A 16,502-nucleotide genomic window follows, 5' to 3' on the forward strand; every position below is an offset into this window, starting at 1 on the left:
ACCAGTCAAACAGAAGCAAATACAAAATAACTAGTGCTGTCTAACCATTCAAATATTTAATCACGATTAATCACATTAATGTCATAGTTAACTCGCGTTTAATCACATTAATGTCATAGTTAACTCGCGATTAATCGCATTAATGTCATAGTTAACTTGCGTTTATTCCTTTAATGTCATGTTAACTCGCAATTAATCGCATTAACGTCATAGTTAACTTGCGTTAACTCACGTTTAATCGCCTCAATGTCATAATTAACTCGCGAAGAATCGCATTAACGTCATAGTTAATCACGATTAATCACATTAATGTCATCGTTAACTCGTGTTTAATTGCATTAATGTCATAGTTAACTTGCAATTAATCTCATTAATGTCATAGTTAACTCACGATTAATCGCATTAATGTCATAGTTAACTCACGATTAATCGCATTAATGTCATAGTTAATTCACGATTAATTGCATTGACGTCATAATTAACTCGCGATTAATCATATTAATGTCATAGTTAACTCACGTTTATTCCTTTAATGTCATGTTAACTCGCAATTAATCGCATTAACGTCATAGTTAACTTGCGTTTATTCCTTTAATGTCATGTTAACTCGCAATTAATCGCATTAACGTCATAGTTAACTTGCGTTAACTCACGTTTAATCGCCTCAATGTCATAATTAACTCGCGAAGAATCGCATTAACGTCATAGTTAATCACGATTAATCACATTAATGTCATCGTTAACTCGTGTTTAATTGCATTAATGTCATAGTTAACTTGCGATTAATCTCATTAATGTCATAGTTAACTCGCGATTAATCACATTATTGTCATAGTTAACTCGCGATTAATCACATTAATGTCATAGTTAACTCACGATTAATCGCATTAATGTCATAGTTAACTCACGATTAATCGCATTAATGTCATAGTTAATTCACGATTAATTGCATTGACGTCATAATTAACTCGCGATTAATCATATTAATGTCATAGTTAACTCACGTTTATTCCTTTAATGTCATGTTAACTCGCAATTAATCGCATTAACGTCATAGTTAACTTGCGTTAACTTGTGTATAATCGCCTCAAAGTCATAATTAACTCGTGATGAATCACATTCACGTCATAGTTAACTCACGATTAATCACATTAATGTTATAGTTAACTCGCGTTTAATCACATTAATGTCATAGTTAACTCGCGATTAATCGCATTAATGTCATAGTTAACTTGTGATTAATCGCATTAACGTCATAATTAACTCGCGTTTATTTGCATTAATGTCATAGTTAACTCACGTTTATTCCTTTAAGGTCATGTTAACTTACAATTAATCGCATTAACATCATAGTTAACTCACGATTAATCACATTAATGTCATAGTTAACTCGCATTCAATCGCATTAATGTCATAGTTAACTCGCGATTAATCGCATAATAATATAGTTAACTTCCGCGATTAATGCATTAATGTCATAGTTAACTCGCGATTGATCGCATTAATGTCATAGTTAACTCGCGTTTATTCCTTTAATGTCATGTTAACTCGCAATTAATCGCATTAACATCATAGTTAACTTGCGTTAACTCGCGTTTAATCGCCTCAATGTCATAATTAACTTGCGAAGAATCGCATTAACAACATAGTTAACTCAGGATTAATCACATTAATGTCATCGTTAACTCGTGTTTAATCGCATAATGTCATAGTTAACTCGCGATTAATCGCATTAATGTCATAGTTAACTCGCGTTTAATCGCATTAATGTCATAGTTAACTCGCAATTCATCGCATTAATGTCATAGTTTACTTGCGTTTAATCGCAATAACGTCATAGTTAACTTGCGATTAATGGCATATTCGTATCTATTGTAAATGTCTCTTGCGTCCCATTATTTCTTCTCATTTTAATGCTCTTATCAACATTGAAAAGTGGATCTTCTTGCTTTGTGCAGATGTTTTTTTTATTGAGACAATATCTCTGTCACCTGCATATTGTGACTTAGTACTAAAGCAGGGGCCCTAAAACTGAGCCCTGTGGGACTTCGCATGACAGGGGAGCAGTTGAGGATTCAGAACCAGCAAACCTTACACACATAGTTCTATCTGCCAGATATGACCTGTACCATTGTAATGCAGTACCACTAATGCCCACTAGGTGCTGTAAACAAAACAGTAAAACATTGTGTTTTAAAACCGGACTGAAACACCTCATCATCATCATCATCATCATCATCATCATCATCATCATCATCATCACGCTCGTCCACAAATCACTTTAGCTGACCAGAAACTATTTTCTCCAAGAGTTTGGAGAGAAAAGGTAGTTTGGAAATGGGCCTAAAATTTACCAAGAAAGAGTTTTCAAGACCCGTTATTATTATTAGTATTAGTATTATTGATAATAATAATATTCTACAGTGTATCTTCCTACCCACTGTCCTCCAAAGTCCCAGTGGTGGACACCGGTGGCTGCAGGTGTTTCCGTGGACAGAGTCCGACCTCCGACCCCCGACACTGTGTTTGATCTGCAGCACAAACACACTCAGCGTTCAGACTGAGGACAGAAAAACAATGATTCAGTATTTTTCTTCCAGGATCAGGATTCTCAGCTTGGCATCTGGCTTCTGAGCAATTGAGCGGCAGTGAGTCCAGAGAGTCCTGCAGTCGTCCTGCAGCTCTGGATGTTTTTTCAGTGCTGTTAAAGTGTGAAGTGGAACCAGAAAAGCCTACTTGTTTATTCCCTTTTCTTCTCCGTATCAATCAGGTTATCTAACAGTGTGGACCCTTTCATGCTTTCATAACTGTGACCCACTTGGCAGAGAATCACTTGTTTGATTTTTCAACAGTTTGAAGTCAAGTTTCGTGTCTTTGTGATGAAACGTTTAAATGATCATTCACTGGTTCTTTGAACATTCACTACATTTGTAAACCTTGTCAGGACCAGTCGTTCTCATGGAGACCAAAACTGGACCGGTTAAGGTTAAGGTTAGTCATAAACTGGCTATGGTTAATGTTAGTGACCTGGTCTAGTCGTGAGTCACGAGAAGAATGAATGACTATGAACGTGTGAGGGGAAAAAGCCGCTGCACTCAGATCATATAGACAGTCATAGAGGAGTGGGTGTGAATGAGTGAATGGAAAGACTGTAACGTGATTATCGAGCTCAGTTTCAATACAAAGTATTTAACAGGAAACACTTGAAACGCATTATAATGAGATTCTCCAGTTTCACGTGATTAAGTTTCATTTTTTACATCAATAAAAAGTATTTTTTGTCATTGATCGTGGACGAGTCGAAGCGGAGGATCAGCTGGTCACATGTTCTTTCTTTAGTTTTTATTTCAAATATTAAAGCAAAACACTAATGTATTGTTGTAAGTTGATATTTTTATAGACGCAGATAAAGATCAGTGATCCTGTGGTTGGTGAGTTGCTGTACATAAAACTTCCTCCTTCATAAATCCTGATAATATATACAAAGCCTTGGTGGATTGTGGTTTTGGGCTGAACAACCAGTTTCCTGTCACTTGAGACCCGGTGTCGTCTCTTTTTATTTGAAAGCGCGGCCGCCTGAGAAATAAGAGCTGCTGTGATTCTCTATCATTTTCTCTCACTGTAGGAGTTTTCGGACCGGATATTAAAGTCAGAATATACTGAATTTAGGTCAAGTTTAAACATGAATGACTGTAACTACTAAATGAATGAATTCATGTTCTTTTGTTTTAGCCACAATATTTACATTTGGTAACACGGGTCTCCTTCAATAACCTCAGGATTATTGCTTATTAGTAGTAAATAAGGAAGTTGTTGTAGCACCTTATAAAGCTCATACTACTCGAATAATTCGTACGCAACAACTTCCTTATTTACTACTAATAAGCAATAATTCTGAGGTCATTGCGGGAAAACTCTTAGTGAATGGCTTACTGGTTGTATAATAAGGTCATGCAGAAAACTTAATAATGACTAATTAAGAGCCAATATGGCGCTAATTTGCATGCTAATAATGGTGAATATGTGTTTCCTAATCTAAAGTGTTACCTTTACATTGCGTCTTGTTTTTTGTTTGAGTTGTAAAGATTTGAGTGAAACAGAAACCTTCCCTTCAGATGGAGGCGTGTCGTCCAACAGGTGCCTTTGTGATGATGATGATGATGATGAGGAGGAGAGGAGGAGCTTGTTGCAGCGGACACTTCACTGTCACTCTCTTATTCCGTCTCCACACGTTTGGAAGCGGCGTCTACTTCAGGTAACGTGAACACAAACGATGACAATGATGTGGACGTTGTTGTTTTTTAAAAACAAACTCAGAGTAAATGCATCCACATTGTTTTCATTTGAATGACTTAAAAGAAGAACCCGGTTTGTTAACGGTGCTGAAGTTTCACTTAAACACTTGAGTTGAGTTGTTTCAATAATTCTAAGATTTTAAATAAATGACAAAGGAGGAGAACTCGACATGGAAGAAGCTGAAAGACACGGCATAAATCCTACAGTTACCAGAGTTTACTTAGCTCAGCATCTTCTGATCCACGATGATTTCAAGAAAATGTGCAGACTTCAAAGCTCAATTCTGTCATTTTTCAGCTTCTTAAATGTGAATATTTTCTATTTTATTTCAATAAATCTAATATTTTAAATATGGCCGTAAAACTACACATTTGTGTTTGTCACACTGACCATTTGCCACTGATCGTTTGTCATCTTTACAGTAATGAGTTCCATAGAAAAACACAAGACTCTTTCTCTTCATAAATGTTTCTTGTGCACTGTACTGAAAGCAATAACAAAAGTGTTACACACACTTCAGCCTCTGCAGATTCAATTTGATAGAAAATAAGATAAATTATATTAAAGCAAAAAGTCCCATCTTTCATTTGAGTGAGTTCACATCAATAAATGAAGGAGAGGACGCAGATAAAACCTTTTTAAGACACGTTTACTCCGAGTCCAAACACCATCATCTCAGATTAACAGGAAAATCTATGTTTTTTAAGCCTTTGATCTTCACCAGGAGAAGAGCTTTGCTTTGTTGTTTTGTTGCCATGGCAACAGTGTTCCGCATCTTGTACTGGATGATGATTTTTGATGCTTTTGACTGAAACTCTGCACAGGCTGCTGTTGTCGTCTGGTGTGACACTTTTCTACATGTTACTCACAGCTTTCTGTTGATTCCTCATCACAAAGTCAACTCACCTGGAGACACCGAACAATCTGTGACTGATAAAACTTTGTGTCTTTCGGAAGAATTCCGAAGCACCGCAGGAACGCAGGTGACATCCACGGGTCCACAGACGCTCCAGAAAGCCGAGGGGGAGCGTGACTTTGGGCTGCAGCTACGAGCCGAGCCCATCAACATCGACATCTGTGGTCAGTCCAGACACCACACAGAAGGACCAGATGGTAAGAAGCTGAAAGACACGGCGTAAATCATACAGTTACCACATAATAAATGTGTGAAGTCAATAGTTTACTTAGCTCAGCATCTTCTGATCCACAATGATATCAAGAAAATATGAATATTTTCTCCTTTCTGTCAATTTTCAGCTTCTTAAATGTGAATGTTTTCTACTTTCTGTCATTTTCAGCTTCTTAAATGTGAATATTTTCTACTTTCTGTCATTTTTCAGATTCTTAAATGTGAATATTTTCTACTTTCTGTCATTTTTCAGCTTCTTAAATGTGAATGTGAATATTTTCTACTTTCTGTCATTTTTCAGCTTCTTAAATGTGAATATTTTCTACTTTCTGTCATTTTTCAGCTTCTTAAATGTGAATATTTTCTACTTTCTGTCATTTTTCAGCTTCTTAAATGTGAATATTTTCTACTTTGTCATTTTCTAGCTTCTGAAATGTGAATATTTTCTACTTTGTCATTTTCTAGCTTCTGAAATGTGAATATTTTCTACTTTCTGTCATTTTTCTGCTTCTTAAATGTGTATATTTTCTACTTTTTTCTACTTTTTAAATGTGAATATTTTCTACTTTCTGTCATTTTTCAGCTCCTTAAATATGAATATTTTCTACTCTCTGTGATTTCTCGGCTTCTTAAACGTGAATATTTTCTACTTTCTGTCATTTTTCAGCTTCTTAATTCAGAATTTTTTCTGCTTTCTGTCATTTTTCAGATTCTTAAATGTGAATATAGTCATTTTCAGATTCTTAAATGTGAATATTTTCTACTTTCTGTCATTTTTCAGCTTCTTAAATGTGAATATTTTCTACTTTCTGTCATTTTTCAGCTTCTTAAATGTGAATATTTTCTACTTTGTCATTTTCAGCTTCTTAAATGTGAATATTTTCTACTTTCTCTGTCATTTTTCAGCTTCTTAAATGTGAACATTTTCTACTTCCTGGCATTTTTCAGCTTCTTAAATGTGAACATTTTCTACTTTCTGTCATTTTTTCAGCTACTTAAATGTGAACATTTTCTACTTTTCAGATTCTTAAATGTGAATATTTTCTACTTTCTGTCATTTTTCAGCTTCTTAACTGTGAATATTTTCTACTTTGTCTTTTTTCAGATTCTTAAATGTGAACATTTTCTACGTTCTGTCGTTTTTTCAGATTCCTAAATGTGAATATTTTCACACAAATCAGCAGAAATAAAAGCTCAATATTCTCCTTTGCTGTGATGTAACATTGTATTCATATTGGGGGTTTTTTTATGAGTGTCTGTGCACTTATTAAAAATGAAGTTACTTTAATTTAATGCATGTATCTGGGAAACCCTGACACCACCGATTAATATGAATTAATAAGGATTCAGAAAAAAAGACTTAATACAAATATTGAATTATAGTTTTACAACACAAGCACCTTTAAAGCATGTTATTATTACTTTCTCTCATTTTTCAGTTACTTAAATGTGAATATTTTCTACTTTGTCATTTTTCAGCTTCTTAAATGTGAATATTTTCAACTTTCTGTTATTTTTCAGCTACTTAAATGTGAATATTTTCTACTTTCTGTCATTTTTCAGATTCTTAAATGTGAACATTTTCTACTTTCTGTCATTTTTCAGATTCTTAAATGTGAATATTTTCTACTTTCTGTCATTTTTCAGCTTCTTAAATGTGAATATATTCTACTTTCTGTCACTTGTGAATATTTTCTACTTTCTGTCATTTTTCAGCTTCTTAAATGTGAAAATTTTCTTCTTTCTGTAATTTTTTAGCTTCTTAAATGTGAATATTTTCTACTCTGTAATTTTCAGCTTCTGTAATATGTTTCTACTTTCTGTCATTTTTCAGCTTAAATGTGAATATTTTCTACTTTGTCATTTTTCAGCTTCTTAAATGTGAATATTTTCAACTTTCTGTTATTTTTCAGCTACTTAAATGTGAATATTTTCTACTTTCTGTCATTTTTCAGCTTCTTAAATGTGAATATTTTCTTACTTTCTGTCATTTTCAGCTTAAATGTGAATTTCTACTTTCTGTCATTTTTCAGCTTCTTAAATGTGAATATTTTCTTCTTCCTGGCATTTTTCAGCTTCTTAAATGTGAACATTTTCTACTTCCTGGCATTTTTCAGCTTCTTAAATGTGAACATTTTCTACTCCTGGCATTTTTCAGCTTCTTAAATGTGAACATTTTCTACTTTCTGTCATTTTTCAGCTACTTAAATGTGAACATTTTCTACTTTGTCATTTTTCAGATTCTTAAATGTGAATATTTTCTACTTTCTGTCATTTTTCAGCTTCTTAACTGTGAATATTTTCTACTTTGTCTTTTTTCAGATTCTTAAATGTGAACATTTTCTACGTTCTGTCGTTTTTTCAGATTCCTAAATGTGAATATTTTCACACAAATCAGCAGAAATAAAAGCTCAATATTCTCCTTTGCTGTGATGTAACATTGTATTCATATTGGGGGTTTTTTTATGAGTGTCTGTGCACTTATTAAAAATGAAGTTACTTTAATTTAATGCATGTATCTGGGAAACCCTGACACCACCGATTAATATGAATTAATAAGGATTCAGAAAAAAAGACTTAATACAAATATTGAATTATAGTTTTACAACACAAGCACCTTTAAAGCATGTTATTATTCAGGTTTTGAAGACGGTCTCAGGCTTTTAATTGCATGTTCTTGTGCCTCTGTTTCATAAAGCTCATCTTTATAGATTCGGACAAATGAACCAGACTCTAATCTCGCGATGCTAGGTTACCTTCAAACAGTCTAAACCTAAGCGCTCAAGGTTTTTTCATTTCAAAAGCAATTAGTTGGTTATCCCATCTGACTTTTAAATTCAATTAAAATCATTATTGTTGGAGTCTTAAAGGAGTTTATTATTATTATTATTTTCATTATTATTATTATAGTCTTAGTCCTTAAGAAAGGGACATTTTATTGCAGTCAATGCTGTGATTGATCCAGAGCCGCTGCAGATATATACACACACATATATAAGTCCGTGGTCAAGTGGAAAGGGAACCAGCAACCTTAGCATTTGACCCATCCTAATTCTAGGATGGGTCAAATGCAGAGAAATAATTTCCCTGAGGGGATACATTTAAAAATATATATATCTGACTTTGCTGAAAAAACAAACAAAAAAAGACTCATGTAATAAAATCCTCTGTCAGTTTAAGTCTGTGATGTCCTCTCACTGAGACAGACTGTTGGAAAAGTCTGTCTCACAGTGAGATAAAGACATGAACATGGTCTTAAAGACATCAGAGACTGAAAGTGACAGAGTCTTTTGTTAAGTGGCTGAAACCTGTTTTCTTCAGTCATGTTATCAGTGAGAGTGAGTGCCTTTGTCTCGGTCTTTGTCGTGCTTGCAAAGTTCGGGTTGATAATGCATGAATTCCTCATACAAGCACAATTCAAAACTGAACTATCCCTTTAAGTGGCAGATGTGACACGTTTTTCCTCTGAGCCTTATGTGGCTGAGCGGGTAGAACACAATGGATTTATCAGAGCTTGTTTGCTGAAAACAGCCGGCGGCTGCTGGAAACACTGAGTCTGTGCTACACAGTAAATGTGCCGTACAAATTCAATTCAATGAGCTAAAAGAGGTTGAAAAGTTCAGAGCTGCTGCAGCGTTGGTGGCAATTCTTGGCTGTTTGTTACTGTGAGGCTCTACGACATCATCCACTCGTTTCATTGAATATTAATACTACTTTCATTTATTAACACAAATCTAAAGCATTACATTTACACCCTGTGTTTTTCTCTTTCATTATTTCAGCTCATTTCCTTCACCGGTGGTAACAAATAGATCCATGGAAACCACCTTCACAGGGAGACGCCTCGCTCTCCATCGCCACGCTGTCGCCTGCTCACAGCGTCATCTACCAGTGTAAAGTGAAGACATCTCCAGGAGTTCAAATTACAACAAACACCTACAACACCTGTGTTATTGTTTTCTCATGTGAAGTCTTCATGAGTTTTCTCTGGATGTTATTATAATTAGTATAATTAGTTAATTAGTCAGTTAAACGTGTTATTAACGCAAACCCATTTTAACGGCGTCCATGTTTTTATCGTGAGATTAACGTTCTTTTTGGCCGAGGAAACTTTGTGGTTTTTTTCACATGCTGTTGCAACAACTAGTAACGTTAGAAAAACTACAACACCACACCGGATCTAGCTAGACCACAAACACGACAACAGGCGCGCTGCACACACTTGTTTGGGCCAAAGAGTAGTAGCTAACGTTGTGTTTTGAGTTTTGAGTATCCAACGCAGACTGGATCATTTCTCCCCCCGAACCGTAGTAAGGAGACCACCGAAGACCACTAGCTCCTTAGCTCAGATTAGCTCGTTATAAAAACCACGGCACTTTATTCACACACTGCAGCTGATACACAGACTCTCTTATTATTGTGTGGCTCTCACAATAAGAGGAATAAGTCACAATATGCAGGTGACAGAGATATTGTCTCAATAAAAAAACATCTGCACAAAGCAAGAAGATCCACTTTTCTATGTTGATAAGAACATTAAAATGAGAAGAAATAATGGGACATTTACAATAGATACAAATGTGATATTAATCACGAGTTAACTATGACATTAATGCGATTAATCACGAGTTAACTATGACATTAATGCCATTAATCTCGAGTTAAATATGACATTAATGTGATTAATCGCGAGTTAACTGTGACATTAATGCGATTAATCGCGAGTTAACTATGACGTTAATGCGATTAATCGTGAGTTAACTATGACATTAATGCGATGAATCGTGAGTTAACTGTGACATTGATGCCATTAATCGCAAGTTAACTGTGACATTGATGCCATTAATCGCAAGTTAACTTTGACGTTACTGCGATTAATCTTGAGTTAACTATGACATTGATGCCATTAATCGCAAGTTAACTATGACATTGATGCGATTAATCATGAGGTTTGACAGCACTAGTTATAATAAATGATTTCTTAGCTAATCACCTCCTAACGGTGGAGTTAATGTGGTTCATGAACGATGTTCATCAGACTCACAATGAGAATTAAATAATCTGTTTGACAAAAGACTGAATGAGCAGCAGTTTTAGGTAAAAGACATCATTTCCACTTTAACTTAGTTTATTTCTCTGACTTCAAAATGACAACAAAGATTAAAAAGCATCACTAAAAATAAATGTAATAATAAAAATAATACAAGTTAGAATAAAATATGTTGTTATTATTATGTTATTACACGACAGATAGAGAAAAATAAATGATGTATATGTGTGTGAAAATGATGTTCAGATTAATGCTAATGTCACTCTGCATAATTGAACTCCCAGAATAGAATGAGGCAGATTAACAGATTAAATAAGTGAAACCAGGTGAGTTCAGGTCATTTTTGTATGAAGGTAATTGTTAAATGAATCTGTTTGAACTCAAGTTGAAAACAATTACAACTTATTCTTATAATTGTTTTGCTACTTTTCATAATCAGTCTGAGGAGAAACTAAATGTCACACGTCGCTGTAAATACTTATTTCACATTTAACAACAACGCAGATTAAAATGAACTGAACTTTCTTTCCTGGGGAACTTTTGTTCTTTTTTTTTTATTCTTATTCTTTATGCTGAAGATGAAACTTTGCATTTCTGTATTTTGATAAACTATAAAAAAGACATCAAGATGTTAGAATTCAATGTAACCAAATCACTTCAGAATCACTGTAAATCTGATTAAATAAAAAAAACATGCCACAAACACGTATAACCTCATTCTCATGACAAAGATGTAGATGTATCTTCATCATGTGACATGTTTGACATGAAAGTAAAAGTAAGAAAGTAAAATAATTAAATGGCAGCAGATTTCTGTATTTAACACATTAAACATCACTCGTTAGTACTCACTCGAGCAATAATAAGATCTGATAATGAAGCCAAACTAAAAAAACAACCACAAATCATTCAGACTGAATCATTTAAAGAAGCACAAGCTTGTTTAACAAATCCTCTCCAACACTTAACTGAGTTCATTTATTTTTCATACTCTGACTCATTTCTCGGGACCTACAGTAGATTTCATCACTCAAATAAATAAATAAATAAATAAATAAATAAATATAAAGATGTAACTGCATCCGATCAAATCACCTCCACGGAAACAAGCAGCACCTTTTAAAAGAATCCTCCACGTATCAAAGCGTGAAACACCAACAGACTGTGTGTGAGCCTGAGAAACACAGGTGGTGCTGATGAATGAATGAATGAATAAATGAATGAGATCCATTTTCCTGAATTTCTTTCTGCTTTTTTTGTGGAAAGATTATGTCATAATTCAGAAAACCAGTCATGTGACTGCAGTATGCTTGTGGGTGTGTGTAATAACAACAAAGAAGAAAGACTCCGCCCACATAACCATATTAATTGACCCATGAAGGAGGAAATGACAAAGAACACATGGTTTCTGGGCTTTGAAGGCCACTGTAGTTTCCTGAAGTGACTTAGAAATGGGAGGAGCAACTGGAGGAGAGTCTGCAGTCTCACCATTAGATGGCGCTGATACTTACACACTGGCCCTTTAAGCTTTTACTCAAATCTACATGTATATAATGTTTGTGTATCATGTGTTTTTACCTGATGTGAAGAAATGATCCACTTTCAGTGAAGCCGTCTGTGCCTAAGTGTTGGATGGAGCTGGTCGGCCGCGCCGCAGCTCTGCACTGTCACTCCGCCACAGGCAACGCCCCCTTAAAATACCAATGGAGGAGAGAGGGCGGAGGCTCTATCCCTGCTACAGCCACACAGAGTAAGTGTGACCTCTGCTGATGTCACCACGCTACTGCACAAAAAAGACTGTGTGTGTGTGTGTGTGTGTGTTTCTGACCTTGTCAGGACTTAGGTTTGAATTGTGCTTAGGTTAAGGTTAACCAGTTAAGGTTAAGGTCAGGGCTAAGGTTTTTTCTAAATGAGTTGAAGTCAGTCTTAAAAGAATATCTCCACAGCTTTATGTCATTGATCAGAATCATTTACTGTGAACTGTGATGATCAGCATTAAAATCATTAAAGTTTATAATAATGTGTATAAGGTGAGACAGTCAGGAACATCAAAGAAACACAAATAAAAACATTACTTGCAAATTGGGGACACGGGGGAGTAGTGGCTAACACTGGTGCCTCACAGTAAAAAGGTCATCGGTTTGAATTCCGGTCCAGCTGACACTGGTCAGTTTAAGGACAAACCTGACAGACAACGACAGACACATGGTTAGTTCACAGCAAACTGTCACATGATCTAAACCAACAACAACAACAACATTGTCTCACTGACATGATTTAAAAACGCTCAGCATCTCCACGTGCTGCTGCATGTATTTATCTGTGCGCGTGTGTGTGTGTGTGTGTGCGTGCGTGTGTGTGTGTGTGTGTGTGCGTGCGTGACCGGGGAGCTGAAAATCACTAACCACTCACAGTTTGGCAGGAATCTACGTTTGTGAACAATGCTGTAGGAGCTGAACACTGCAGGATCAACCTGAGAGCAAGCACACGTAACGGTCACAGTGTAACAGTCTAACAGTGTAACACTCTAACAGTGTAACAGTCTAACAGTCTAACAGTCTAACAGTGTAACAGTTCAACAGTCTGTCTAACAGTGTGTAACAGTCTAACAGTGTAACAGTCTAACACAGTCTAACAGTAGTCTAACAGTAACAGTGTAACAGTCTAACAGTGTGTAACAGTCCTAGTGCAGTGTAACACAGTGTAACAGTCTAACAGTCTAACAGTGTAACAGTCTAACAGTGTAACACAGTCTAACAGTAACAGTAACAGTCTAACAGTCTAACAGTGTAACAGTGTAACAGTCTAACAGTCTAACAGTGTAACAGTCTAACAGTGTAACAGTCTAACAGTGTAACAGTCTAACAGTGTAACAGTCTAACAGTCTAACAGTCTAACAACAGTGTAACAGGTAACAGTAACAGTGTAACAGTCTAACAGTGTAACAGTTCAACAGTCTAACAGTAACAGTCTAACAGTGTAACAGTCTAACAGTGTAACAGTCTACCAGTCTAACAGGTGTCTAACAGTCTAACAGTGTCAACAGTGTAACAGTAACTAACAGTCGCAGTGTAACAGTCTAACAGTGTAACAGTGCAGTAACAGTCTAACAGTCAGTCAACAGTGTAACAGTCTACACAGGGCAGCTGTCTAACAGTGTAACAGTCTCAACAGGTAACAGTGTAACAGTGCAGTCTACAGTCTAACAGTGTAACAGTGTAACAGTCCAACAGTAACTAACGGTGTCACTAACAGTAACAGTGTAACACAACAGTCTAACAGTGTCACAGTGTAGTCTAACATAACAGTGTCTAACAGTCTCACAGTCTAACGGTGTAACAGTGTCTAACAGTGTGCTAACAGTCTAACAGTGTCACAGACAGTCTAACAGTCTAACAGTGTAACAGTGTAACAGTCTAACAGTGTAACAGTCTAACAGTCTAACAGTGTAACAGTCTAACAGTGTAACAGTGTAACAGTCTAACACAGTCTAACAGCTAACAGTCTAACAGTAACAGTCTAACAGTCTAACAGTAACAGTCTAACAGTCTAACAGTAACAGTAACAGTCTAACAGTAACAGTAACAGTCTAACAGTAACAGTGTAACTAACAGTGTAACAGTCTAACAGTGTAACAGTCTAACAGTGTAACAGTCTAACAGTGTAACAGTCTAACAGTGTAACAGTCAGTGTAACAGTAACAGTAACAGTGTAACAGTGTAACAGTGTAACAGTCTAACAGTCTAACAGTAACAGTCTAACAGTGTAACAGTAACAGTCTAACAGTCTAACAAACACAGTAACAACACAACAGTGTAACACAGTCTAACAGTCTAACAGTGTAACAGTTCTAACAGCTCAGTCACAGTGTCACAGTCTCAACGGTGTAACAGTGTCATGTAACAGTGTAACAGTAACAGTAACAGTCTAACAGTGTAACAGTCAGTAACAGTAACAGTCTAACAGTGTAACAGTAACAGTCTAACAGTCTAACAGTCTAACAGTCTAACAGTAACAGTGTAACAGTCTAACAGTGTAACAGTCTAACAGTGTCAGTCTAACAGGTAACAGTGTAACAGTGTAACAGTGTGTCAGTGTAACAGTGTAACTAACAGTGTAACAGTCTAACAGTGTAACAGTAACTAACAGTCTAACAGTGTAACAGTCTAACAGTGTAACAGTCAGTAACAGTCTAACACAGTCTAACAGTGTCCAGTGTAACAGTCAGTCTAACAGTGTCACAGTGTCACAGTCTAGTGTCACAGTCTGTAACAGTGTAACAGTCAGTGTAACATGTCACAGTCTAACAGTGTAACAGTCAACAGCAGTGTCACAGTCTAACAGTGTCACAGTCTAACAGTGTAACAGTCCAACATAGTAACACAGTGTAACAGTCTAACAGTCTAACAGTGTAACAGTAACTAACAGTCTAACAGTCTAACAGTGTAACAGCTAACAGTCTAACAGTCTAACAGTGGTGTCTAACAGTCTAACAGTAACAGTCTAACAGTCTAACAGTGTAACAGTCTAACAGTCTAACAGTGTAACAGTCTAACAGTCTAACAGTCTAACAGTGTAACAGTCTAACAGTGTAACAGTCAACAGTGTAACAGTCTAACAGTGACAGTCTAACAGTCTAACAGTCTAACAGTGTGTCTAACAGTCACAGTGTAACAGTGTAACAGTGTAACAGTAACAGTGTCTAACAGTGTAAACAGTGTAACAGTCTAACAGTGTCACAGTAACAGTGTAACAGTGTAACTAACAGTCTAACAGTGTCACAGTCTAACAGTGTAACACAGTAACAGTGTAACAGTGTGTAACAGTCTAACAGTAACAGTCTAACAGTGTAACAGCTCCAACAGTGTAACAGTGTAACAGTAACAGTAACAGTGTAACAGTGTAACAGTCTAACAGTGTGTCTAACAGTCTAACAGTGTCTAACAGTCTGACAGTGTAACAGTCTAACAGTGTAGTTAACAGTGTGTAACAGTCTAACAGTAACGTCTAACAGTAAACAGTAACAGTCTAACAGTGTAACAGTCTAACAGTCTAACAGTCTGTGTAACACCAGTGTAACAGCAGTGTAACAGTGTAACAGCACAGTCACAGTAACAGTCTAACAGTGTAACAGTCTAACAGTGTAACAGTGTAACAGTGTCACAGTGTAACAGTGTAACAGTCTAACAGTGTAACAGTGTCTATATCTATTCCTCAGTGGCTTATATTTCTCAGTGATAATACATGATTTTCACGACAACACAATTTATCATGACCAGTTGTGGGCAAAGATAAATTATCTTTGAAGCTGAAGGTCAGGAGAATAAATAATCTTTCCAGCTCCAAACAGAGCAGCAGTGATCGTCGGCACAGTTGTGGGTTCTCTGCTCCTCATCATCATCATCCTGCTGGTCTTCATCGGGCTGCTCTTCTGGAAACTGAGACACAGATTTGACTATGAGAAGGATTTCTCCAACGACATCAGGAATCAAACATCACATCACTGACACTGATGTGATGCAGCTTTAACTGAAGCTTCTGTTGTTCCGCTGAGGTTGTTTTTAAACGTATCATTCGTATCAAGTTATAATTAAAACATGAAGACGTTCAGATAGAACAGAAGCTTCAGTTAAAGCTGCATCATCTCTGAAAACAGCAACATATTGTTTTGGGAAAGGATCAATCATCTGTAGCAGATACACAGAGAAACACAGGTTTCTTTTTTATTAAAATCCTGCTTGACTTTTGTGTGAGAACTGAGACGAATCACAGTAAAAACAGAGCTGCAGGCAACAGAGGAACAACAGAGCGATGATGATTTCTGAATATGTGAGCTCCTACTTTTATGCGACTCATTATCTTTTCATCTGGCAACATGAAAAATGTTGTTCTTTAAGTTCAAACCACAGAGAAAGTGGAAGCACTTCCTGAAGTTCCATTAAAAAAAGGGAAATAACAAAAGAAGTCTGACTGACTTTAGGAAAATCTTATGTAGGACAAACATCGTTACAATCCTGGAGAGAAACA

General features: G+C 36.1%; 1 pseudogene; it reads left to right on the forward strand.

The window, feature by feature from the left end:
* The first annotated feature begins 5,111 nt into the window (after positions 1–5,111).
* On the forward strand, positions 5,112–16,181 carry LOC122758622 (annotated as a pseudogene).
* Positions 16,182–16,502: the final 321 nt, after the last annotated feature.

This window comes from Solea senegalensis, linkage group LG21, assembly GCF_019176455.1.
Source record: "Solea senegalensis isolate Sse05_10M linkage group LG21, IFAPA_SoseM_1, whole genome shotgun sequence".
In the NCBI taxonomy this organism is placed as follows: domain Eukaryota; kingdom Metazoa; phylum Chordata; class Actinopteri; order Pleuronectiformes; family Soleidae; genus Solea; species Solea senegalensis.